A 27,068-nucleotide genomic window follows, 5' to 3' on the forward strand; every position below is an offset into this window, starting at 1 on the left:
TCCCCAAAATCTCTTGTGCCATCTTCATCTGCCTGTGCAGAGTCAAGTGCACACGGTGGATTATGCATGTCTCTCTCTCCTGTTAATGAATTTATTGATTGTTTTTACTGTGTTCATCTCACTTCTCCCCCATTATTTAATTTGGACAAGAGGTCTCCATTCCAAATATTTTGAATTAGAAATTATAGCTGCTCAAACACTAACCTCCAATGGTATTTCTTATGTGTTCTCTATGTTGTTGCTAAAGGTATCCAAAAAACGGCCCTTATTGAGAACCCTCTTCCTGTCTGCAGCATATAAATATATATATATATACTATAGGAGTATAGCATGTGTATATATAAACACACAGGCTAGATATACATATACACAGTGCTATGATATCTATGTATAGCATAGCCTGGTGCATCTAGAGGTGTTTGTTGTTTTTTGTTTGTTTGTTTTCCCATGCTTATAACCTTCTATTGTTCCCCACACACAACACTGTGGCTGCACCTTTTTATGTACTTTCAAGATCTGTGCTTTTTCAACTCAGCCTACTTAGCATAATGAAGATGCAAAGGTATCTTCATAGTCCAGGATGACAACAATTTTTTTCAATATAGATTTCAATGGATCCTGAAATATTTTGTCTTTGAGATTCAGGATAACACTGTTATTTACAAACCACAAGACTTAAAAGTCTGCTTCCTATAGCAAGAGCTGATTTTTGGCTGCTTTGTACTACAGTCTCAGATTCTTCTGCACAGGTACAGAACAAGGAAAGCAGGTATCTTTGTGTAAAAAAGTTAGAGGTTATACAATCAAAATGATGAAACTTAGCTTCTATTCCCAAAGTATATATGTGTTTGAGCACGTGCATGCAGGGAAAAGGAAAGGCTTGCATCCCTTTCACTATTTAGAAAGATCATTCTTGCTCCCTGTGGTTTACTTTCTTTCAACTCCACTCTAATTCCTGCCTCCTAAAACTGCTGTGAGCCTCTCAGAAACCTGTGACCACCATTTAGCAGGGTGCAGGTCAAGGAGACCTGGGAGCCTAGGCGTACATCTAACTGCAAGCAGTAATACTATGTCAGTGTGACATCACAGCTGACCTGATTTGGGCCGTCTCTGAGCTACCCACTCAGGTGGCAACCACCACTCAGTGGAACTCACTGGAGGAGAGGACAGCAAGGTTTATAACCAGTTTAATGATGCACTGCCATCCAAAAGGTTTAATAATTCCACATCCAAAGTACCAGGTGTAATCCCAAATGCACAGGGTGCTGGCGCAGCTTTCCGTGGGGTTAGGCAATCCTCTGGGACTCTCCCACACTTCCAACTTGTTCACCCTGTTGCTCTCAGAAGCTCATTTCCAGGAACTCGCCCCTCTCGTCCATCTCTCTCCAAACTGGGCACAATCTCACCTAAACTGGAAAAGCTGGGAGTCAGGTTCTAGTCAGAAGTACCCTACAAGAGACAAGTACAACAGAGATCCTCTCTCTCTCAAACCCTCTGCAGCAGGAAATCATTAATCCCTTCTTCCAAGTATCCCAAGAGACAGATGTGGCAGGATGTATAGTTTAATGACTTATCAAAGGAACTGAGTTTTTTTTTTTTTTTCTCTCCAACTATTCAACTATTGGTGAAGTAATTTCAGTGAAAACAAAACAACAACAACAAAAAAAAACAAACAACAACAACAAAAGAATGTACTGGGAATCTATCTGATTAAATCATTGACACTTTCATTGCTTTCTACAGTATCTAGATGCTATTTGTACTTTTCATCATGTGCTAAGACCTCAACCTCACTGCCAAGAAGAAATGTACAGGTAAAATAAAATAAAATTTATTCTTTCCTTGCTGTCATATGTTGGCAAGAACTGATCAATAACTCACTGCCAGTATCAAATTCTTCCTTTTGTAACTTTTTTCATACTGCACATGGCAGTGGCAAAACCGTAAACAAAAAATCTAAAGTTATCTTTTGTCTTATCTTCCCCTTTGCAGATTTTTTGGCCTACAGAATAACTAATATTTGCAGCAATGCTTACTAAAATACCTTGTGTTTAGAAGCCCCCTTTCTTCACTAGTTTTAACTCCAAAAGTCAAATTATTTGTTGCCTTGGAAACATGAACTACACAACCATACCTTTCTTAATTTATAATCTTTTCTTCCTATAATGCTGTAACAAAAGATCTATCAAAGCCTGCAATTTATCAGCTAGCAAAAACATCACCTTCTAAAATCCAATTATTTATCAGGTGCTGATGTCCAAATTTGAACAAGATGCTGATGAATTTTTCCAAGTCCGTCTTTGATCACCGTCACTAAAATGTTTACCATATAGAATAAATAAAACCTTTTTTTTTTTCCCAGCAAAAATAATAAAAAAGATAATTTAGCTTTTTATTATAAAAGCAAAAGTTTGCTGGCATCTATCTCTTATTTATCCTTTTTATATTCAGAATTATTTTGTCTTGGCAAGAAAACACAGCTGCTGGCTTTTAAAGATAACGTGTAGGAGGATATTCCAAAAACACCTCTTTTTACTTATTTACATACGCATTAAAAAGCCATTGTGTGCCCTACAGTGCATTTGGGGGTCTGTTAGGAAAAAAAAAAGAAAAAAAGAAAAAAGAAAAAAGGTAAAACTGTCTTTATATCACTTCCACATGAATCATATCACACTAACTACATAAATATCCATGAAAATCATTAGTGTCAGAACAGCGAAAACTCACATGCATCTCACGATATCAAAATCCTTATAATCCAGTTTAAAAACACTCCTACCCACTGAATTACCACAGGGATGGATCTGGCACACAGTATTTATACTAACAGCTGCAATAACTAAAGTTTCAGAAAATTTTTTCATTGTAATTACAATATTGGTATACCAATAACCATTGGTATAACAATGGTATATATTTCTGTAAATAAAACATATGACCAAATAAAGAACTTGAAGAAGATGAAGGCTATGGCTGAGATGTACAAACAGAACTAGCAGTCAGGACTCAAGTTCACATGCTTAGAAAAAGACCCAATGTACTTAAGACTTCATTAAAATGGAAAGAGCCTTGATATATGCACCATGTAAAATCCTAGCCTTTCTTCCCTGCACATTATTCATCAAGATTTCCAAAGGTACTTTATGGACAGCAGGTGATTCTGTACCCTGGGCTGGGAAAAGAAGAAGAAAGCAATTTCTCAAGAGTTCCCTGCCATCAATCCTGAAAAATAAGCTTGACCATAAGCTTGAGGCACCACCAGCCTGAGATGAAAAATCCCCACAGGGCATTCCAAGTTATGCTGAAGCAACTGACTTTTCTTATGGAAAATATGACTTCTAAAAACTTTCTAGCTGAAAAACTTTTTTAGTAAGTTAAGAATTATAGAATATGTACTCAGTGAAAAGAAAAAAAATAGATACTCATCTTTTCATTTGCTAATGCTTCACCAAACTTAATTAGAATTAACTTTCTCATTAGTTTCCTTATTTTCAGGAAAAATACTCACTTCTCTAAATGAGATCTTTTTTTTTTTCTTTTCTCCACAATAGAAGTTTTCTGATGATCAATTATGATGATTAATTATGTTGATTTGTGGAAAACCTGACAACACCATAAAAGATAAAACATTGACCTTTCAGAGATTACTGTTGCACTGCGCTGTGTACTTTTTGGATGCGTATTGATGACCTTCTTGCCTACTTCAATAGGAAAAGATAATTAAATTCAAGTTGAGCAACTTACTAGCCATTCTTCACAGCCTGGGATTCTCTGTGGCAAACAGTGCCCATAGTTGACATTAACGATATTAATATTGTTATTAATTTTATTATATTAATAAATAATCAGCAGAAGAAACCAAGAATTGAAGGTCTTCGTCCTGTTTGAATCTGCCTTTCTTTCTGGACGAAACCTTCTACAAACTTCAGAGTATTCAATAAAAGGTTAATGTTAATAATGCAAAACTGATTGGCATTTTGGATGCCTACCCTTTCAGCCAGATAAAACCTTTATCTACCTTTCTGTGTGGGGCGTGGATCTACAGAGGTACCGCATTTCAAATAAAACAATCATGTTTTTTTACTTGGATGTTGTGGTGGTTTTACCCAGCTGGGCAGCTGAGCTCCACCACAACCACTCTCTCACTCTCCCTCCTCAAAGGGAAAGGGGGAGAAAATATAATGGAAAGGGTGCAGCAGTTGAGATAAGGGCAGGGAGATCACCCAACAATTATCATCATGGGCAAAACAGACTCAGCATAGGGAGATTAATACAATTTATTACCTAACAAGCTAGAGCAGTGAGAAACAACAACAACAACAACAACTGAAAACACTTTACCCCCATCCATCCTCTTCTACCTCCTCTCCCCAGCAGTGCCGGGGAATGGGGGCTGCAGTCAGGCCCCAACACTTCATCTCTGCTGCTCCTTCACGGTCTCTCTCTAACCCTGCTCCACATGGGGTCCCTCCCACGGGATGCCATCCTTCCCAAACTGATCCTGAGGGGGCTGCCCACAGGCAGCAGCTCTTCAAGAACTGCTCCCACACGGCTCCGTACCACAGGGTCCATCCCTCAGGAGCAAACTGCTCCAGCACGGGCCCCCACGGGCGGCAGCTCCCCCCAAACCCCTGGCTCATGCATGGGCTCCTCTCCACGGGCTGCAGCTCCGGCCTGGGGCCTGCTCCTGAGGGGGCTCTCCATGGGCCGCAGCCTCCTCCAGGCCACATCCACCTGCTCCACCGGGGGCTCCTCCACGGGCTGCAGCGTGGAGATCTGCTCCACGTGGGACCCATGGGCTGCAGAGGGACAGCCTGCTCCACCAGGGGCCTCTCCACAGGCCGCAGGGGAACTTCTGTGGCATGCCTGGAGCTCCTCCTGCCCTTCTTCTGCAGTGACCTTGGGTGCTGCAGGGCTGCTTCTCACTCCTCTCTCCTAGCTGCAGTTGCACAGCAATAATCCCCACCCCCCACCCCCCCCGCCACGCTTTCTTAAATCTGCTCGCACAGAGGCACAAACAATATCGCTTATTGGCTCAGCTCTGAGCAGCTGTGAGCCCCTTTGGAGCCGGCTGAAACTGGCCCATATTTAACATGGGGCAGCCCCTGGATTCTTGTCACAGAGGCCACCCCTGCAGCCCCCCTGCTACCAAAACCTTGCCACCTAAACCCAATACAGATGTACAATTCTTTATGTTAGACACCCCAGATAACTCAGGAACTTCTACTTTTGATTAGATCACATCACAAATCAAATCAACCTTGCCAGGGTATTTTAAGAGAACTCCCAAATATCTACAGCTAGGAAATATGATAATAAAAAATTCTTCCTGTCTGTTTGTGGTGGATTACTCAAACTGAGGAAGATTGATGATTTATTCATAAAGAAAAAATGATCATGGCTATCATTTGCTAAATTAAAGAAAAATTTCCAAGTCCTTAAGAACAAAAAACTCACACCTCATCTTTTGGAGTATTTGCTTAACTGCTGAGAGTTGCTGTATTTATATTCCCCAGTTTTCTCCATGACAACATTCACTAAAGAAGGTATTCTAGCTAGTAAATATCCCCCCCTCCCTTAAATAAATAAATAAATCTTTCCTGCTTGCAATTATCTAGCTCTCTTCCTATCATTTTTACTACTCTCATCGCTAATTATTTTCTCCTAAGGAAAACTGAGGGACACTTCAAGAAGAATCATTGCCTTTGACTGCCAGTTCCTTTTTCCCTTCCCTCCCATTAGTCCTCACTAACGCCTGCTGCTCCAGCACTCCTTCCAGCAAGAGCATCTCATAGCTCCTAGCTGCCACCTCTGAAAAATGACATGTTTACCATCCTTACAACATTTTCTAAGGCCCGTTTAAACCTTTTATATATAATTTACTGTATTTTATTTATTTTATAAGTATATATTTTATAGTTTGTTTATATTCAAAAGTGCTTTTCTTCGTCTTTTAATTGAATAGTTATGTGAATATTATTGATATATCCAGACCCAACTTACATGGAGTTCAGATCAAATTACACAAAAATCTCAATTGCAACCTGTCTCCTACAACCTGCTTTTTAACAACTTTGTAGGAACCTGTTTACATACATAGAAACAAACAGAAAATCTCTTCTTGTTCCTTTGTGATTAGATAGCACCTAAAGCAGCATAGTAGGTTAGTACACAAATCTGTTATGGCAAGAAAACAGATGAGCTATTGTTTGCTGACCAATTTACTACAGATCAAATCCTTAATAAGTTAAATGAGACATTCCTGTGACACGTGACACCTCTTGCTTACCGATAGGCTGTGGTGTACTGCCTTGAGGAAATCCAGCTCTGCCTTTGCTGTTTCTGTGGAAGAGGTTGAAAATGCCACAGGAGACAGTTGACTGTGCTGCTGCTCAAAGCAACACAGAATATCATTATCTACCGTTATCATTGCAGAGCATTTTCTGAGTATGGACAGCTAAGGATATGAATAGCAGACAGTATGAACTGTGTTCTTTCTTGCAAAGCTAGATGGATGTTTTTGTGTGGGTGTATTCATACGCGTGTGTGTGTGAAGGAGAGGTAAGTGTACAGACAAACTTCATCCAGAAGCTTTACATCAAAGTACAACACAACGTCTTAAAGTTTGCCTGTTTATGAGAAAGAATGTTACAATCCTGGATCAGTACAAATAGAATAATACATATTAGGATATAGGTATTCAATAATATTATACTATCATTTTCCTCAAGGAAGTCAAGATGTTTTAAATGGATAGACTTTCCATTGATCCACTTTTAAAGCATGTATCATAAACAACGTGTCTTGCTTCAATTTTTTTTTTAATATGTTGGGTTGCGGAAGAAGGAAGAGAGTCTTTGAAGTTATTCAATGTTTTGTCTTATGCAGGCACCAGTTTTTAGGATATTTTCTTATTTTAATGTTGTTAGATAAAACAACTAATCTAATCCAGTTTAAATTAGATGGATGAGATTTGAAAATTAGTGCTTATTAGCCAGTCAGCAGATTAGCATGTAGGTGTGACAATAGTCTCACTAACTTTTGAATTCATCAGTATTAAGTGCACATTGTTAGCATTTAAACTTTGAGACTCAGAGCTTAAGGACATGAGCCAGAACGAAATATTGCTGAGAGATGCAGAGTCTGAACTGCTTTAATGTGTTGCTGTCAGACATCTGACAGCATTGCAGGTAAAGGGTAAAAGTCATACCATTAAATGAACATTATTGCCACTTTCTGAGCATTTAAACACTAAGTTACTTATTTTCCCAAACTTCTTTCAAAAGCATCAAGGATGCCTGAGAACAAGTTTTTTAGAAGTCCAAAAAGAACTAAATAAAAACCTTTGGGAAATTCTCCTGAAAGCTGGGCGGGGTGGGGTGGGGGGGGGTGCACAGAAAACAAAACACGTAGAGACTATTTTTCTTGTTTTCTGGTGAATGCATTTGAGACCTAAGTGCAGCGTATCATTCTGTTTTACTCTATTCATAAAAGTCAGTGTTATAATTCTATTGGCCAATGGCATATTGTTTAGCCTCTGTAACTTTTTCTCAGCCGTATTAGAATAATAGCTATCCATCCGTATAGGCATGAACAGTATATACGTACAATGTACTGTTACTTCACTAGCTCATTTTCTAAGTAAAATGACCACATGCTTTAATTTGCTTCAGTTGTTAAATACCTTCTCACGAAGAAACAAAGAGAATACTCTGCTGACAATGGGTATATGGCTTTCATTTGCTTTTAAATGAAACATGTAAAATATAAATAAATAAAAGACAGAAAATGCCATAAACTGCCACTCCTAGGAAATGGTGTGTAAGGTGCCTAGCAGTGCATGTCAGGGCTGTGACTTTTGTTATGGGTTGATGAAAGGTGAGCATCAAGGTGTTGGTTCTTCTTGTCTATTATCCTCCCAAGGAACTCCAGGCATGGCAAGTCTCTGATGAGTTTGTACTTGCAGAAAGACTACTTGGTTTATAGTAATAAATGACACACTATTTTTCCCTCGGGGTAATGATCAATGCTCTTTCCCTTCCCACTGAAGGGAAACCTTTGTTGTCAAGGGTCATTCCAAATTCTTTGTTTCAGCACCCATGTGGCAGTACAGCCGTTGAAGTACAGACACCTCAAAGAGGGAAATGTCAGCTCTGAGAATAGTCTGGAGTGGCTAAAATGCTATCTTGAATGGATCTTGAATGATTTTGTCAGCAAATACTCTCACTTTGTCAAAACGTACTGATGTTCAGGATTTCATTGGCCGTTACCATACTTTAAAACAACCAACAAATAAACATGATTCAGTGAAATAAGATCACCAATAATGTTTTGATTTAGAGAGCTATACAATATTTTCTTATCAAATATTATCAGATAAAGCCCTGTTTGTTAGTGCACATTTTTGAAAGATGAATTTCCTAGTTTTCAAGCCTATAACCTGTAAAACAGATATAACCCACAGCTATCTCTAAAATTGTCTTTACATTGTCAGGCATTCAATATGATTTGTAAAAGCCAAAAAATAAAACCCCAAATGTGGCATGCATTTAGATGATTAACTATGAAGTCAAGAACAAAATCTTTTACCCTACCTTGAATGAATGGACAAGTGAAATAATCTTGACAGAATGGTACATTCTATTTCTTTATTTCATCAAAAGTGCACGTGAAGAACCTTTTTTTTTTTTTTTTTTTTACAATGTCATTCATGACAGAGGCATACATAAGCCATAAATACATTGCTATCTAACAGCTGTATATCTCCTCTCATCATCCTGAGCTTTGAAAACCAAATGCAAACATATTGCCTTGTTATCCTTTAAAAGGCATTGATGGGCGGCGCTCTCTCTATTCCTGTTTCATCTGTCAAGCATTAATCACTGTCTTAGTTGCACATGAAACATTTATTGGGCAATTATCATCTAGGTCTATATAAGATCCTTGCCCTTCACTTCATGTGTTAGATAAAAATGACATTACCTGTGGAATACAACAGCAATCCATTAAAAATGTGAAATATGACAAAACAGGTGTTATGTTTCTTGCACCATCAAATTTCTGGATTTAACTAATGTATGAAGATGAAATGCCTGATGTCCTTCTCTGACAACTCCCACTATTACATCAGTGAAAACAGAATGTTCTCCTGGCATTGCAATACATGCACAAAACCCAATGCTAGAGTTCCTTAATCTTTTTCAGTTTAGAGGATAAAAAATAATGAAAATGTCGTCTTCTCTTTCTTTCCCCCCAAAACATTTCCCCCATCTGATATCACCTTATATCCTTTTGGCAATTAAGAGTGAAAAGTAATAAAGCAATTATGAAAATTAAATTTAATTGCTTTATAAAACTGTAATTGTGCCCTTATAGTTAAAAGGGAAAACAACAACAATAACAAAAACAGTGATTCTGACTACACCTGGTGATAGAAATTGACAAGACAGAACCTACACTAAGATCAGACAATTATTTTATTATCTCAATTTTCCCCCATACTATTTTTTTTTCTCATATGTACAGGGATGTTATGCTACATCTATGCTTCTTTAAAATTTGTATCTATTCCTGATTTGTTTGGGAGAACAATGGTCACAGTGAGTGAGCAAAACCATGCTAAATAATTAATGAGGAGTCAGTAACACTCAGGCTGTTTAGAATACCTGGACCAATCTTTCACTCTTTACTACATGAAATGCAATTTCTGGCCAACTCAGCTGTCTATGCACAACAGGCAGAAAGGGAAAAATGTTAGTTGTATGCCAGCCTCCCCAGCCTTGCAGTAACAGGATGTCAGCTGGCAGCTGTTTCCGTAACAATTCCCTCAACTAAGTATTCTTTTGAACTGGGATTTGTGCAGATGTTTATGTCAACACAACTTTAGCACAAACATCTAACACAGGGTGAAGCAAGAGTTTTCAAAATAAATAATTTAAGGTAGCCCTTGGGACAAAGAATGGAAAGCTGAGGAGGGAAAAACAAACAAAAAAATCCCAAACAACTAAACCAACAACTTCCTTTACTTCCTTTAACAATTAAGCTTGCCTTTTTTTTTTTTTTTTTGATCCTCAGAGGCTATTCAGAAACTAAACGTAGCGTGGATATGGAGCTACCCATCAGCTAAAGCAATTTTAAATACAGTTTTTCCAGTTAGCCTTTACAAAAGGCAAGCCCCCCGTCCCCCTCCTTTCCTTTCCATGCCAGAAACAGGTAGCAGATTAGAAGCTTTCCACTGGTACAAAAACAAACAAACAAAAACACAAAACAAGTAGCAACACAGGTTAACTAGGAAGTCTTAGAAGCTGGTACAGGCATCATTTACTTAACCTGAATCTAAACTCTTAATATTCAGAGTACAAATATGAAAAATAACATTGATTTAATAAAATCCAAAAGAAATGATAGAAAGGTTTTAAATGGAAAAAAAAAAAAAGATGTTTTGAATACAGTATTATTTTCCTCTACAATCCCACTGCCTTGGGCTTTATTTTCTCATCACCCACCACCCCCTCCCCATAAGACTGCTTTCAAACAACGAAATTGAAATAGTGTCATGCTTTGCATATAATGAGGTTGGGACTAATCCTAGCAAAATCCTTCACATCTAATGTTGAGATGCATAATTTCCTTCATAGCATATTCATATCGAAAAAGGGCTAAATTGATTCTTTCTTTTTTTGATCTTTTGTTTTCTCTTATGATGGGTTCGCCATTTGCAAATTAAACTTCCAATAACAAACCAGATGAATGGAGGTTTAAGGAACTATCCTGTCTCTTTTTGAAAAATGATGCCATTTCAGATCTAATGCACTGATTGACCAATGGAGCTTTCCTACAAGTAACTGTCAGGGCAGAAGACACACAAAACAAATCCACTAATAGCAGCTTTGAACTAAGCAAGTTGGTTCACAATATGTGAAAGTTTAACCTTACGTAATCCTCCTTCTTGCCTTCAATCAGACAACCCCCCAAAACAGGAATGCTATGTCAGACCAAACATAAGACAGATTACCAATTTAATAACATGAAAACTTGTTCATGCATAGTAAATCAATACTGAGGGAAGGCAAAATTACAGGTATGAAAATGATTTTTTCATGTATTATATCCACTGTTGTGGACAGAAGTAATAATCGTGAGAAACAGCAAAGAATGACCATCATTCATCTACTGCACAGAAACAGTAATGAAAGAGTAAAAACTCTTCCCCCACTGAAGGCCAGAACACTAAAAACTATGGGAATAGAGAGAAAATGGCAAGAAAACTGGCAATCAAATCAGTAAATCTAGTAGAAGATGGAATTAGCTGGAGATTTTTTTTAACGAGTTAAAGTACATTCAGTTACTTTAGAATGCTAAGTTTCTGCTTGTACCCAGAACAGAGGACAGGGAGAACAGGCAGTGAGCAATTCCTACTGGGAAGCAGCAGAAGTCTCTGAATCCTAAGCACAAGCAACAACTGGTTTTTGCTTTTTTGTTTTTCCGTGTTTCCAAGATTTTTCACTAACTCAAATTTGTGAAAGCCATGTTCTTGTCTGTGTGCATAAAATACATCTTATCTTTATAGCATTTAATTTGTGAGTAAACATTAAACATTCTAGGAGGAGGGAGATATACAGAGAGGGGAATTTTAGACATCAGCCTTTCGCACAGACAGATTTCTTTCATGCATGAAGCAGAGAAAATGTGTATGTGTCTGTAGCTTGTTTCTATTAGCCACATGAATCTTCTTTTCAAAGGTGTTTCTGAGTAGACTGTATGATTTGCTATCCAAATAACATGTTTAGATGCAGTACTGGAAGAAAAAACAATGTTTCTGAATCCAGAAGCATCATACCTCTGATATCAATCATATCTCCGGCAAAACTGATATCTGAAAGAATGTTCCCAGGTTGCCAGCTTTCCTGCCTGAAAAAAATGGAGTAATTTGAGCTGACAAATTAGGGCACAGAATCATATAGTTTTTTCAAGAAGCAGCCATGAACCACAAGGGATGCAATAGGCTTCTTCCACAGGCCAGAATGGTTTAGATGCACATTATTGTCAAGGATATTCCCAAAGAGGCAGAATGAATCTCTAAGTTTTGATAAGATTTCATTCCACTAGAAAGATAGAAAAAAGAATAAAAGAATTGGATGCTTTATGTTGAAATCACTCATCTGCTGGAAAGGTCTAAACATGTACATGCAGGGTTTTTAATGTATCAAAAAAAAAATGGTTAGTAAGACAAAAGTCCTCTGTTAGTGCAGTGCACCTCAACATAATGTTCCTTGTTTGGTCCCAATAAATTATTTTAAGGAATAGTGTAATGAGAATAAGATACTGCAGTGGGGGGACGAAGCACATGCTGGAGGTGGATTCATTAAATCAGGCTTTCAGAAGTCACATCCTATTGAAGCATTCTTGAGCTCTCCTTTGAAAAAGAGCTTGCTCCAAGTTCTCTTTCACAAATTCAATTTATATCCTAATATCTTCATTATGTGCCCAACTGAGTACTAGGCAAGACTCTCCTGTGATGTACAGATGCTGTGCATTAAGTCACCAGACTTATAACCACAGTGCAAAGATTTTGCTATATTCTTTATTCCTGCTCCCTTGAACAGTGATAGTGAAAAATCAAACCTTCTTCCTGGCTTTTTGTTTTGTTTGAAAAGAACTCAGATTCTGATTCATTTTCAAAAGATGCACATACTGACATAATTAGCCCCCAGTCTTTGAGGGAAGGAAAAGTTTTTTTTTTTTTTTAATTTTTATTTTCTTCGGTTTCTTTTGTCTCAAGATGGCCTCAATAAACTACAGAAAACAATAGTTCAAAGGGGGATTAAAGATGGAAAATGCAACAATACATTTAGAAATGCATTGGAAAAGCTTTAAGTAAAGATGCTTCACTTCCATCAAAGTGCAAACAAGAAAATCTGTACCATAACTATTTGCTGTGGTTTAACCTGGCAGGCAGCTAAGTATCACAGAGCTGTTTGCTCACCTGCCTCCTCCCAGTGGGATGGGGGAGAAAATCAGGAGGAAAAAAAGTAAAAGCTCAGGGGTTGAGATAAAGGCAGCGTGATAGGACATAAAGGGAAGAGAAATAATAATAATAATTAGTCCATTCCCAAGCAGCAGTCCCTACCGCCCCAGCCAGCCACCCCATATTAATTGTCCAGCATGCCGCCATGTGGTGTGGGACATCCCTTTGGCCAGTCTGGGTCAGCTGCCCTGGTTCTGCCCCCTCCCAGCTCCTGGAGCACCCCTAGTCCCCTCGCTGGCAGGGCAGTGTGAGAAGCTGAAAAGTCCTTGGCTCTGTGTAAGCACTGCTCTGCAACAGCTAAAACATTCGGTGTGTTATCAGCATTATTCTCATTCTAAATCCAAAACACATCAGCTACTAGGAGGAAAATTAACTCTCTCCTAGCTGAAATCAGGACACTATTTTTTTGTGGAAGGAATAAGAAAAAAACAGCAAGGAATATGCTAAATGCATCTGTAAACAAAGATGTGTGCTTCATCTCTCTCAGCTTTGGGATAGACCTACCAAGTGCAGAATCATTCAGTTCCTCAAAAATGAATATTAAATCTGCTAATGCATGGGAGATAAGGTTTTTCTTAAATTCTTAAGTAATCAAATATTACTGTATCTAGAAGACATACATGTAGCTGCTCCATTCTGTTCCTTAGTCCCTGCAAACACTGGTTTTCTGGAGGAGAATGTTTGCCAGGTAAAGGTTGGGAGCCAGGGCAGCTGCTGGGATTCAGAGCCAGAGGTGGTGCTGAATAATACAGCACAGAATGTGAATCCAACCAAAAACATTTTTGATTATACAAGGCACCACACTCACTAAATAAAATATGAATTCAATTATTTTATTTGTTATTTAAAGTGCTTCATACTTCAGGATTGGCTGAGCAAGGCAACAAAATTCTTGTTCAACAAGACAACAATTATCTCAGGGGAGTAATTGCAATATGTACTTTACTTCTCGAGCTTGAAACAGGGTGATTACACAACCTGGAATTTAGAGCATCTGAAGGACACTCACAAACATGTCCATTATTTCCTATTCTGAGAGAAAGACATGAAAATATCTGGCAGCTTTAAACGTTTGAGTTCCAGTGTCATATCATATCAAAAATAAACACAAGGAATTTGCCACTGGTCTAGCCAGCTCTCAGAAGCCCATTCATGTAACACTGCTCCAGTTCTAATTTATTTAATTTTACTTTTAGAAAAAGAATCATTCCCATGATTCTCAGGTTTCCCAAAGACCCTGGACTTCCATCTACTGTTCTGAAGGCAAGGATACAAATGATGAAAATTCCTGCTATTAAATAAGAAGAAAAACAAAAGACTGGAGACAAAGTCCTGACCCCATGCAAGACACTGGCAAAGCTCATTGACTCAGGGGAACCAAAACCTTGCTCCAAGACCTTTCTGTCAACATACATGGACACAGGCAGTCATAGCTGACTTTTTAAGAAGGAATGAAAGGCAAACACAGTGACAACTGAAGGGTAGTAGCAATGAATCTCAACAAGTTTTCTGAAACTGTTGCTGTGCTAATTTATCCTGGAAGGAAGTACTTTTATGATTTCCTCTGGTTGTGGTAACTGTATTTCTGTTGTTCAGTATTGATAGACTGACTGACATTTTGTCAACATTTTAGTATGTTCATCTTATAAAGCCTGTCTCTCAACCAATAATAAAATTTTCATAAGATTTTTCGTAAAACAGATAAAACATGTTGTTCTGTCTTGTCTCAGGATTCTACCAGTGAAAGTCCATACCCACGCCTGGATGCTGGGATATAAGCTCAAATGCAACTTTTCAAACTACTCCTTCCTCTGGGTCTGTTGAGAGGGCTTCTAGTGTGAATACACAGGTTCCTCTGCCTCAGTCACGGGGTCCATATAAGCAACAGCAGCCAAGATTTGGCAAGCAATAGTTATTCAGCACTGGAATCAAACAAAATGCCTCAAACTAAAATGATTTGGGAAACATAAATGACTCTAGAGAAAAACAAAGTATCTTTTTTATGTATTTCATGGGAAGCAGAGAAAATTGATCAAGAAGATATCTATCATGTCCATCTGCATTTAATAATACCTGTGATATTCCTGCCAGACATTTATCTAACTTTCTCAGGTATCTCTACCAGTGGAGATTTTCCATGTCATTAGGCAATTTACTGCAAAGCTTAACTGCTCATAGTCACAAATGTATTCCTAACCTCCTACTCTCATTTGCCTTGCTTCTCAGCAGCGCTCATCCTATCCACCGTGCGCCAGGAGAGCTAACTATTTCCTTCCTTTGCATCTACTTTTTAAGCACCTGAAAAATATTTTTGTGTTCTACTTCAGCCTGCTGCCTGTTTTACTAACTAAGCCCCTTTAATGTTCCTCTACGCTTTTCTAGCCATGTAGGTCACAATTGCTACATCTTCTTAGTCCTCTCCTTTGGTCTTGTTATGTGGCTTGCATCTTTCTTGAAGTGTGCAAGCCTGGGTGCAGCATTAATGTGAATCCTTGGTCTGGCCCAGCTTTTCGCATCTTGTAATGGCGCAGACACTATTCTTAGGAATAGACACACATTTTCACATTGAATTTGCTTCTATTTCTTTCAGAACGCTGCTCTCATTTGTCATGATCATCCTCAATCCACCCCCCTGACGCACTTTTAATCCTCTCACCTTTGCTTCATCTGCAAATTTAGTAAGTATTTCTCAGTTGATTTTTCAAACCTGACAACCTATTAGTAAACGTGTCTAGCATGTGCAATAGCTTCTGAGTTCTCGGATGTGAGCACAGAATTGGTCTTTTCTTTAGTTTCATTTTAATGTGATAGAATCCATAGTTACAAAACAAAATAAACCTATCTTCCTTCTGTGAGGTCCTAGTTTTTTTGTTTGTTTGTTTTTTTTTACTTCCTCCCAAGTGTACAGTCACCTGAGTAATTTACTTTATAATTGTGTTATTCAGTCTGCATTAAGCCTCTCTTTTCTGGGGGAATGTTAGGACAGTGAAAGTACATGGTGGTTGTCCCTGTTACCTCTGCTATTGCACAACTTAAGATAATATTTACTTCTAAAAGCCTAAAATATTTCTTATGTTGCATAAGCACAGCATTATAGCTTTTACTGTTTGCAGATAATCTACTTGATACTCATGCAGCTGTTCATAAGAGCTACTTAATGGATTCAAAAAAGCCTATAATTTATATGGTTTTAAAGTTAACACATGTATAGTCCTATACAACTAGTGATATACCTTTTGGGCAAATCTGTGTACTGTTTGTATAAAGTCCCTCCCTAGTCTAGGCTGCACTGCTTAGTGTCACAACTTACACAGTACCTAACTCTTCATTTTTTATACCCGCGTTGAAGTCATGTCTCATGAATTTCAGTCCTAACCTTCATGCAAACAAAACTCACATTGATACAACTGATCTGTTGATAGCAAAGGCCTGGAGGATGCGCTCTGGTCAACAGTCTCTAATTTCCTGAGCATATCCTACTCTAGTATGAGAACTCTAACTGAAGTGTGGAGGGGGCCTAGAGACGTTCAAGATGGGAGGTTCTGTGAAATAAGGAATGTGATTGGGGAATGTTTCAGGATGATGGAAAGGGTGGTTTCCATCAACACCATCTCTGTCATTTGAGGCCTTCCACTGATCTTTACAGAAAGGAGTTTCTGAAAAACAGGATTGTGGAGCACAGCTATTATTACTGTCACTGAAGTATGACATATAGGTGAGAAACAAAACTATCCCTCTATCAGTTAGAAAATCACCACTCTGGCTAATAAGAGCTCTACATTTCATCTGTTGTCTTTACTACAGAATTCTTTAAAACTATTAGCAGCATCTTCTGTTTTCTCAGAATGAAAGCTGATAAATTAACAACAGAGAGGAGAGCTCCTAAGCTAGACAGTTCACTTCGAGTCATTATATAAATGGCCTTTCTGAAACGTGTCCAAGACTTAAATTATTCTGATTAGTTGGTGTCTGTGGAACTGGCAAAAAGCCTTTTCACTGTTGCTCCCATGGCAATTATTATTCTTGTTTCACTGCATATTTTACTAGTGTTTCTCAAGTATCTAGTTATAAATCTGTTCACCCTGAAGACAATTGAACCAGTAAAGATAAAATAAGAACAGATCCAAACTGATATGATCCTTGCCTTTCCTGTAAAACTACTTTTGAAGTTGAAAACAACTGTTTCCTTATATCCAACCTGGAATTGATCAGAATGTATTTCAAAAAGAACATGAATGCTCTTAAGTCTACCCATTATATTTATATACCACAAAAGTATACATGTCAGAACAACAAAGTTTTGAACTACTGTACAGTTTGCTTCTTTTTCTTTAAGTGACTTATTGGAAAAGAAAGTTAACTGTAAAAATAGGGCTTCTAATATTCATTTCCACAACACATTTTTCCTTGTAGATAACAGCCCTCAGACTCAAGAAAGCTCTAAAAGATCTCATTTATCTAATCTATCAGAAGAAATTAATTCTACCAGAAAAATATTCCTCTCATATCCTCAAACATCAGACCTTCCGTGTCCCCATAAATCATCTCCCCAAACCACTATCGACTCTGTAATTGGAGTTTGTCTCTCTTTGTTCCCACAGTTCTTTCAAACACCACTTTAAGTCCCATCACTTCTCATTAACTAGTAACTTCTGGAACTCTCTTTGATAGAGGAATCAAATCCCCCAAGTCAAAACTTCATAAATTAACGTTCATTATTCTATGCCTCACCCTGTTCCATTTTATCTACTGCTGAACCATGAATAGAAACTATTGTCTCAGTTCCTAACACATTAAACAACTTCAGAAAACTGTTCTTTCCTTGCCGTCTCTGCAGATCATTCCTTTGCCCCTTGTGCTACCTAAAAGTGGTATAATCCAAAGATAATTCTCTAACAACACCATTCTCTTATAGTGTGACATGCCATCAAAAATCATCTGGGAAGTACTCCCTGACAGATGCTATAAGAAGTTTTCCCTGCTGTATAATGAAAGCAGATGGAAGCAACCTTTTAATTACTTGCACCACATTTTAGCTTTCTTCTTGCTTTCCTACTTGTCCTCCCTCAACCAAATGGATAAAGGGCTTAACCCTGGTATTTTTGAAAGATCTAAATGAAGTTACCTTAAATTAAATACATCTTTATACTGAATTAAAAAAAAAAAAAAAGACTAAGCATACATACATACAGAAGCTGAGTTTCCATTTCAGTGGGTTTGGTATGGAAATACAAGGCTGGCAAAACTAAAGATGCAGACATTGTTTGCTAGTGAAGAGGGCTCCATTTTTGAAGTTTTAATTTATTTGACTAACACTGTTTTTCTAGTCAATTGTACAGAACAAAATGGCCAGACAATAACTATTTCCATACCTATAAATACCATGAATGCAACCAACAAGGCAAAGAGATTAAAAAAGAATTTCTTAATTACCCAGAAGATAGATTACTAAATGAAAAATTCTCTACATGAAATACAGTATGATACTGAGGGAAAAAATGGTGAGCAAGCTTAGGCACTCGGGAAGCAAAGATGAGAGCTATCAGTACAGACAGAATTTCCCTGAACAGCAGATGATAAGTTTGCAGAGAAACTGTAAACTGAAAAGTCATCCAGATGATTAGGCAGAAATAATTCTTCTTTAGGATCTTAGCAAGGTTTTGTTTGTTTTCTCATCTGACAGTACTTTCAACTACTCAGACAAAATGACAAAAGAGCATATGATCTCAATGATCAGAGGACCTGCACCATCAAACTGGGCATCTGCTTTATTGATTGCATTTGATTGCATTTTGATTGCAATGTCACTTGCATTTTTGAAGAATGCACGTGACATTCAAGTGAAAACCAGAACACTGAATAGTACTGAGCCAGATCTCTGGAGCAAGACCAAGAAATTGAACTATTTACAGAGGAACTTAACACAAGTGGTCTGTAGAAAGTAATTTGTACCTGAGAATGCACCCTGTAATTGTTTTGCTATATTTGATTGGCTACTTTATAGAGAGATAATATAGGCATACATAACAGCCAACAATAGACCAACAAGAGGTGCAGAGGTGATTCCATTTCAATAAAATATCATTGTTTTTGCTTCCAAAAACAAGCTGCACTGTAATGACCCAGCCACTCAACCCTGAAATGTAACTGGATCTGGAGGTACTGGATACTTGAACAGGATGCAAGAAATAATCATCTAGTTTATAAAGCTGAGAAATCTCTTCTGATTTGATCTCATTCTAACCTGGCTTGCATCTGCCCCATGCTGTTCAGAACTGCTTCCTCATTTCTGAAAATGTTATGGCTACCTACCGCAGTCACCAGCTGTAACAGCAGCTGCTATTTCTGTTGCCCTTTTTCCACCAAAAAAAGTCTTTCTCCTTCTGTCTTTCCCTGTGAACTGGCATCCTGTTTAAACACAGTTTGCAAACAAAATTCTGAAGCATTTAAGAAATGAGAAATCCAATCAATACATTGAATAATAGTTGCTCAGAGACAGAATCAATAGGGGTACAGTGGTCCTTATAATTCCTTTCTACTGACTACAAATCATTTATGGCAAAGACGGTCTTACTTCAATTAATTTGTAGTTCAATAAGTCTTACATAAGTATATTTTTCTTCTTGTGTTGTCCACAGCCTGGAACTACACTTCCATTGCTTCAAATAAATCCCTGAAGAACCCGCTTAATAACTCAGTAATGGACTAGCTTCTCAGGTCTTATGGAGACAGGACCTGTTCTGTAAGCAGTATAACACAGCTTCTAGTAGAAACTTTTTGTCATCTCACTGCTATGCTTTAATTGAAAGCAGGGCTGGCAGTGATTTTCTTTAAAACACTAAACTGAATCACAGAATAATTGATGTCAGAAGGGACCTCTGGAATTGTCCTGCCCAACCCCTTGCTCAAAACATGTCTGGTTAGACCAGGCTGCTCAAGGCCATGTCCAAGTGAGTCTCCAGCACCTCCAAAGACAGGAACACCACCACCTCTCTGTGCATCCTGCTCCAGTTTTTGACCACGTTCATGGTAAAAAGAAAAATCCTAATGTCTAATGAAAATATCCCATATAATTTTTGTTAACCAAGCTTTTAAAATCTATAACATTATTTAAAGTCATGCACAAACAACTCTGAATTCATAGCTTCCCACCCCCAATGTAAAGTCTGATTTGAATTTATTTTGTCTCTTCAATTAATATCTGAGTGGTAAACAAAAATATGTAAACAAAATTGTACAGGAATTCTGTACAGATATGGGAAAACAATCCAGAGTAAAGAATGGGTGTGGCAGTACACCATCCCACAGCCAGAGCAAGCCTGACAATTGTCCAATAAACCATTACTATGAATAAAAATCTCATTAGCTAGCCTCCTAATACTCCAATTTATAGAACTAAAATTATAAACAATTAATGGTTTACATTTCCTCAGGCAGGCACCCCAACTTCCATTTGTTTTATTATAATAGAAAGACCTTTTCAAAATTATAGCAAATGGAAAACAGATCAAACTCTTTAAAACTTTAAAGTTTAACACTCAGTGCTTCCCTGCAAAATATCTGGAAAGAAGGGATATATGTAGCCTCTGAGGAAAACTAAGCTCCAGTGAAATAATAGTAGTTAAATATTGTATGTATATATTACAGCCCTAATAACGTTACATGTCCCTGAAGCACATTTTTGTCCCCTGTGTTTGGGGATGTTCACATTCTCCTCGTAAATGACTCTCTTTAAAATTCACCAGAGCCCTTGGACACTATAACTTTTGATAGTGAGTTCTTACAGGTTAAACATGAGTCACATGAAAAAGAAAAAAAATATACATTTAGAAAGTACTCTTGTTTTATTCATTTTTATTTGTTCTTTTCAGTGTTACGGGATACACCTCTCCAATCCTATGATATGATGAAAGCAGAGTGTTTGGTTTGCACACTCCATATTCGTTAGTTTTTTCATCTTTCCTCAGTTGGCAGCTTTCACAACCAAGGAGCTCAAGACAAGGAGATATTATCCATCTAGGAAGGTCTTTTAACTTTCAGTTACTTTCTAGGTCACATCTGAACCCCCTATCTTTTGATTTCACATAGAATGACCTTAAATCAATTCAGAATTAGAGGGAAGGACCTCCAGACCAGAAGGACCTTCCCTCTCGCAAGTGAAAAAAAAACTTCAGGGAATGCTATACCTGGCACAGATACAATGAGGCAAGCCAGGTAGCTAATTGTGTTAAACAAAGAGTAGAATGAGGTTTTCTGGAAGTGTTTTGCTGGCTAGTGTGCAACCTCTCTGACACTGAAAATGCAACAGCATCAAAAGGCACGTTTACAGAAAGGCATCCACGTAACTTTACAGAAAGTGAAATCCCATGTAACCCCATTCTGATCATCAGGATGAGTGGGAATAACACAGGAAAACAAAATAAAATATTCAATCTGCTTGCACCTCGAGGTAGTAATTTCTTTTCCATAATTACCACAGATAGGTCTCTAGAAGACCTGGTAAACATTTCCAATCTTGAGTATTCAGCAGTGCCCGAAGAATTGGAATGATTGCAATAGGTATCCATAGCCATAAACAAAGATTGCAGAAGATTTTACTGGGTCCTTCTCTGAGAAAGCTCTCATATCGATGGGACTAAATGGGAGCTATGATGGTAAGAGCAGATGGCAAAATGTCTTAAGCCATATTAAATCAGGTTTGCTGATTCTCATTTTATACTTTAAATGACCAATGGTGGTAAAATTCGCCTTTTTGCAGCACTTGCAAAAGATTTTTCTACTGCCACTAGCTACTGTCAGGAGCCTTGAAATTTACTTGAGATATTATAGAGGCAAAAGGCTATACAATCCCCTTAATCATTTTCTTTTATGTCTCAGTTCTTGTAAGGTGCTTCAGCTGTGGAGTCTCAGACTAAAGTGGTTTACTAGCTTAAACTTTGGGAGTATAGTCATTCTGAAAGGAGTTACTCAACTTACAGGGTAAATTAGAACACGCTTCCACGTTAATCACGGGAGACTTCTGAAACACAGTTTGTCCTCAGCTGGAGGAGGCTAAACATATGTGAATTTCTAAGATGTTACCTGGATTATCTGAATCTATTTCAACATCTACTTTGTACTTTCAGAGGTGAAAGCATCAGGTGGCTTATTTGTGGGTGTATAAATCATCCCTCAACAGACAACAAAACAAAACAAAAACCAAGTAAGCAACAACAAGCAAACAGAAATTCCTTAACATCTCTCTTGAAGGCAACACAACTTCAGTCTCCAGCACTGCTTTCCCTGCCTTATATTAGCTGTTAATTTAAAACTAATTGTAGAGCAATGCTATTCAAGTCACTAGAAAAAAGAGCCTAGTTACTTTTATGATGCATGAACAAGCCATGCAAGAATATAATAAAACCATTAATTAAACCCATTAAAAAAGAAGAACAACAAACAGATACAACCCAGCTGCAGTTATTTACAATCCAGTGTAATTTTTCTAACCAGTTACTTTCCCAGGTATGCAGAGGGGCCATTGCTTTGTTAAGCTTTATAAAAACTAACCACAGAGTAACTCCTGTTGTCACGCACTGCCACACCTGACTTGGCCTTTGTAATCACAGTATTGGGGCTGCAATATCCAGACAACTACTGGCACTTTCAGCTAACACTGTGTCTTACCCACCGCTCATTTTTACCAGCAACATGAAAGATATCTCTAAATATCAGACCTGAGAACTGGAGCAATGCTTCCTCTGGGTGCCATGCAAAAAGTCCACTATCATCAGAGTGCAAACATGTTGCTTTTCTACTATAAAAGGGTGAATCCAAAACATTAAAGAATTATTACATTTCAGAGAATCTGAGTGTACTTAAGCCAAAAATGCTGGATGCAGAATTTAGCTTGTTCATTTTACATCAGTGGCAATGCAGAGACACAAAATATTCTCTCCTTTACTTATTTATGTATAACATATCAAGACCCTTTTCCAGGCAGCAGCATGCATACCAAAAACAAAGCTGAGTCTCCGTGGCTATTCTGAATCGAGACTGAGAAGAGAGAAATCCCAGCAGCATGGCACAAGATAATTAAAACGTACTAAACTATAGCTCAGCTTTACACGTAATCTGTAGGAGAGCAACAGGGTGCCAAAGCTTTGGCACCTACAACACATAAACAGACAACATACCATTTCCAGACTGGGCAGAGCACAATGTCTGCTGTTCACTAGGCTATGTGAAATGCTTACTGAGACCTTGGATTAAGTTTACCTAGTGCATTTCTTCTGCTCATCCACCATCAGGCTCAGTAAAGTGAATAGGCTGTGAAATCAATAGCTTCCCATTTGTTCATTTTTAAGAGAGGCACAATGATGTTTTATAGAAAAGAGCCTGAATTGCCAAAATTTCAGTGAAGCTGAAAGGGCTTACCAGTCTCTGACCTCAAAAGACAATAAGCACACACCAGAGAGTGCTGAATGCTTCCCCACTAGAGACTGGATAGTTTAGTAATGGTAACATAACTATTAACATCTGGGTCATCAGATATAAAATATCATTACTGTCCAGTAACTATTCAGTCACCCAAAGGACACAAGAAGAATTGGCAATCACAGTCCTCTTTTTGGACTTGTGATGAGCAATTTTTGGCTAGACAAGTAGTTCTGTTCAGTGCCAGGCTAAGGGATGCCAAGCCTATTCTGCTCTAGCCAATGACTCACACAGGTATTTCAATGCAATTACCCAAAAGCTTGACAACTGAGTACAAATTTAAAGGTTATGTTGCACTGGGACCAAAGTGCTCAACATTAGGTCCCAGTTGATGAACTTCTCTGTATGCACATTTATTGCAAAAAGTGGAAAAGACTTAGATCCTGGAAGATATTTAAATACTCAAATCCCATTGCTGTAAGGTGCTTAAATGTCACTGAATACATGAGCCAAAAAAAAAAAAAAAAAGCCTTCTCCTCTCCCAATTACTCTGTTGGGAGCCTTATTGAAGAGGCCAGCAACTGAAGAAGCACACAGACAGGCAGATCCCATGTGGCAACCCGTCATGCTCCATGGAGCCATCGTGGTTCATTGTACCATGTCTCAAACTCTTCCATAACCATATACGTTTCTGCTTCTGTCCCATTTCACTGGCATCCACCAGCACTAAGGACTCTTCAAAACAAAAAAGAAAATGATTCCAACTACACAATAGTTGTACAAGAGTAGCCATATTTTAATCACAGTTATGAAACAACCAATATATTACACTGAATTGCACACATTTCCCTGCTGTGTTGGCATGATTTATTTATGGAGAATTATTTCAACAGGTTAACCAAAAGTCTTCTAGATAGATGATTAAAAAAAAAAAAAAAGCAGCATCATCCTGGTCTTTAAATGGATAGCCACATAGCACATTCAGTTGTGGTGCATGTTTTTGCTGTAATTTCCCTTCTTTGACCATGCAGTCTTTGACACAGAAGAATGGACAGCACTTGTCAAACTATGATCACTTCAGAAATTGAAGTACATAAAATAATAACTGATGCAATCAAATGCACATCCAACTATCATTTGCTAGGAATGTAGACAAGCAGATAGCAAATGATTCAATTTGTAATTAATTCACAGAGAGAAGAAATAGAAAAAAAAAACACTATATAAATACATTCTTCAGGATTCGGCAGAAAATAATGACTGAACAAGTATCTCAAAAGGAAAATTAATGAGTGACAACAGGAGCAGCACATGTGTAATGTGGAGATAGACTGCAAGAAAATTAAACAAGGTGCTTATGGGAAAATAGCCATTTTCTTCATATTTTGCTCAGAAAAGCACATGGTTCCTAATTGAATTCAAGGCTATTATTCAATCAGGAGCTTCTCATGAAGTAAAAAACTGTGAAAGCATGTTTCCAAAAGCAGAGCCCCAGGAGATAACTGAAGCCTTAGAATCAGAGTGGTGATTTTCTTGAACACTCACCCCCAGGTTACCTAAAATAAAATCCATCAGTCAAGAAGATATAGTGCAGCAACATAAAGGTTACTGTGAGAGAGATCTAAATAAAGGAAGTGGAAGAAAATAAAATGTATAAACAATCTGTGTTCAGCTCTGGGGCCCCCAACATAACATAGACCTGTTGGAGCAAGTCCAGCAGAGGGCTGAAGCACCTGTCCTATGAAGACAGACTGAGGGAGCTGGGGATGTTCAGCCTGGAGAAGGGGATCTGGGGAGACCTTATAGTGTCCTTCCAACACCTAAAAGGGACCTACAGGAAAGCTGAGGAGGGACTCTTTGTCAGGGATTGGAGTGATAGGGCAAGGAGTAATGGTTTTAAACTGAAAGAGAGTAGGTTTAGATTAGATATTAGGAAGAAATTCTTTACTATAGGGGTAGTGAGGCACTGGAACAGGTTGCCCAGAGGAGTTGTGGATGCCCCATCCCTGGAAATATTCAAGGCCAGGCTGCATGGGGTTTTGAGCAACCTGGTCTGCTGGGAGGTGTCTCTGCCCATGGCAGAGGGTTGGGACTGGATGGTCTTTAAGGTCCCTTCCAACCCAAATCATTCTATGATTCTTTGCTAATCTTTTGAGAAAACCAAGCTTGAGTACTTCCACATACAGGTATGGAAATTCAACTTTACTATATATAACCTGTGCTCATATTTTAAGAATAATAATAAAAAATATATATCATTATAATTCTCTTTGGAAGGTCTGTCCAGAACCTTCACATATGTCAACAACGTTTTAAGAGCCCTGCGATATCTGCAGTTTTCAAAACTTAAACACAGTTCTCAATATCACACTCAAGAAGGTTTTCAAAAGGAAGCACTGGATAAAAGGGACATGACACGTATATAAGTGTACCAGATAGTAGGGTAATGTAAATAGTCACAGGCTCTAGCTTTAAACTGATGGAGATTTAAACGGAAGCCAGACTTACGAAGCAGATCAAAACATGGTAATTCACACATTGCAACTGCTTCACTAAGAAACACTTTTTATGAAAGTTGTGGGAAAAAAAGTATTACTGAATTAAAAAATTTGTTTATAATCCTACGATACTGATATCTTCAAAAGAGAAGTAGTATTTATTCATTTATTTATTTATTTTTTCCTTCCCCAGAGTCAGCACTGAAATTAAATCTACAGTCTTTTCCTCAGCCACCCAGCTGCGCTCTCATGGACATCCAGTGCTAAAATAACAATAGTAAATGAACCTCACATTCCCCGGAACACAGTAGACCTCACTCTGTGTTTCTATCTGTGTTATCAGATAATGGCTCGATAACCTCATTGTTTGTCTTCAAAGTTCCCTTGCTATGGAATGAACCTGTCACTGCAGCTCTGAAGTTAGAGTCAGAGGACAGCAGGGACAGAGATTTGGCAAAGGTTTACACCATTTGCCATTTAGTGCTACATAAAACCAGTGTACTCATTAAAGTTAACTACCAGTTGCCTGAAAAATCCATAGGTCAAGTCCTGCAACCAAGGAAGGTGACACAATTTTTGCCTATATGACAGAATTTAACCACAGCACTATTCATTCCCAAGCTGGACAGAAAGTACACTGTACATCATATAGGGATGCAAACCCAGGTCTCTGCAGCAAAGAATAGCACCAGTAAAGAAGGCTTAGAAAAAGGTTTTTCAGCCTAGCAATGCAAGATGGCACACTGTAATTATGGGCTAAAAAGCATATGAAGAGACCTCCAAACAGTAGTGGTACACACTACTCATAGTATCTAAGGCTCAGTGGGTGAAGGTGGCCAAATAATGGCAAGAAATTAAATGGGCTTAATCTACTATTGGGTTGTCATAGATCCAAGACCAGACAAAGTGCCATTATCTCATACATTTTTATTGCATTTTCTTAAAGATAAATTGCAAAAATTTTACCACTGAATAAGTATTTCAGCTTTTATTCTTTGGTTTGTAGAGGAAAAAGTATATAGTCTGGATAATTCAGAAATTATACAAGAATATATTAAATCAGAATTGAAGAAAATATTAAATTAGTGTCAGGCAAAACACTGGAGCACTTGCTCCTTATAAAAAAG

At 38.0% G+C, this 27,068-nt stretch overlaps 1 protein-coding gene across 1 annotated transcript in view; it reads right to left on the reverse strand.

Annotated features, from left to right (window-relative positions):
• The window catches only part of PLXDC2 (plexin domain containing 2), a 269,462-nt gene that overhangs the window by 219,125 nt on the left and 23,269 nt on the right, over positions 1–27,068 (reverse strand). The window lies entirely within an intron of this gene.

This window comes from Cygnus atratus, chromosome 2 (assembly GCF_013377495.2).
Source record: "Cygnus atratus isolate AKBS03 ecotype Queensland, Australia chromosome 2, CAtr_DNAZoo_HiC_assembly, whole genome shotgun sequence".
Classification (NCBI taxonomy): domain Eukaryota; kingdom Metazoa; phylum Chordata; class Aves; order Anseriformes; family Anatidae; genus Cygnus; species Cygnus atratus.